Genomic DNA, 1,737 nt, shown 5'->3' with positions numbered 1-1,737 from the left:
TGTGTGTGTGTGTATATAAACCTATACCGTGTTGATATTTAATGGCCCCCCGGCCACTTAGTACTATGAAAATTGGGCCTTAAGGTCAGAAAGGTTACAAACCCCTGCATTACAGTATGTGTATACAGTACAAGCAGCCAAACTACAAACCAAGGGTATAATTTTCTTGACACTAGCTTCTGAGGTGACTTACATGAAGATCTATGCAGTCATATACAGATCAGGCTTCGTCACTCTGCCACCTCTTGGTGTATTTATAATCACGTCCATGAGGGTAACACTGCTTCACAACAACATGGCCTTAGAAAGCAAATGTTCCCAAATCCTCGTGTAAACATCACCTCTCATCTTCCTCCTGTCCGTCTGTCTGGTCATTTTTAGTTTGGCTGTCCAGCTGTGGGAAATGTCCTCTTATTTTGGGAAACTCCAGCCTGAACTTCAACACTTTCTTGCTCTCTGACCCTGGGCCTATCAGCAGTCAGGACTTTCTCAGAACGACTCACAATGCAATCACAAGCACACACTGTCCTGCTGTGTGCCGAGGACCATATAAGTCATCTGTTTCTAAACAGATTTCCTTGTGGCAGATGGGGTCAGAGGTGAGTCTCTGAGAAGAGCCTGTGATAAGTCTCTAGGTTTTAATGTGATGTCATTAAAGTAACCCTAGAAGCTGCAATTCAACTTGTTTTGCAATGTTTTCCTTGCAAGGAATCCAGCACCTCATTCTATTTAGAAACCCCAGCCTTGGTATGCAAATGTATTTTCAGCAATAACACTAATGAATCATGGGAGGCCTATCAGTAAGAACTGTGATCTATGCATGTGCATCCACTGCAGCAGCAAACTGAGAGACGCTGGCGCTGAGGCACATGGTTGCTGTGATCTTTAGCAGCTGAGTCGTATGTGTTTACATTTGCAGTCTCCACACAAACATGTGTTGCTTTCAACATGTACATGTGATACATTGGCAGTAGAATTAACACTAATATAAACACAATTCTACATCTATAAAATCAGGTACACTAATAATATATTGATGTTATTGAATGAAAATGTGTTATTAAATATGTACTATGCTGGGCTGAATTTGTCATACTAATTTTTGGTTATTTTTCTTCCTTGTGTATTTACTGATGCAGGCTGAGGAGAACATTTTAAAGGTAGTTATTAATTTTGTAAATATTAAAATCCCCCGGCCTATCAGTTTAATGATGGCTTTGTTGACATTATGTACAAACACATCTCGACTGGAAAAGAGTGTGTGCCTCAAATGTACTAAAATAAAAACAAATTAATATGCCTATATTACAAGTTTTATCTACATAAAATAATAGCTATTAAAATACTTTTAATTTTATGACATTTTTAAATACTCTTTATTGGTCACTGGTAAATAAAGTCATTTTAAATCACCAGGTTGTCCACAAGAATACTGTACACTTCTCCTTTACCTCTGTCTTTAATTTTATTTAAACCCATGTCTGTGTCTTCTCAATCTGGTTGATGTTAAGGTGTTGTCGCCAAAAACACTAGCATTACCATAAATACATACTGTACATGCACGCCTCACTGATGCAAAGTAAAGCAATTTAATCTTCGCAAAAACTCGATAAGCCTAGATGTCGAGGTCAGTAATGGTATGAAAATATCTTCATGCCGTAGTCTGAGGCAAACCTGTTCCTATTTAATGATCAAAGAAATACTGCGGTCCAGTGCATCGTGGGAAAGTAATGGGAG

The sequence above is a fragment of the Cynoglossus semilaevis genome, chromosome 17 (assembly GCF_000523025.1).
Source record: "Cynoglossus semilaevis isolate Cse_v1.0 chromosome 17, Cse_v1.0, whole genome shotgun sequence".
Classification (NCBI taxonomy): Eukaryota; Metazoa; Chordata; class Actinopteri; order Pleuronectiformes; family Cynoglossidae; genus Cynoglossus; species Cynoglossus semilaevis.
The sequence above is the reverse complement of the archived record's forward strand: the minus strand, read 5'-3'. Positions refer to the sequence as shown.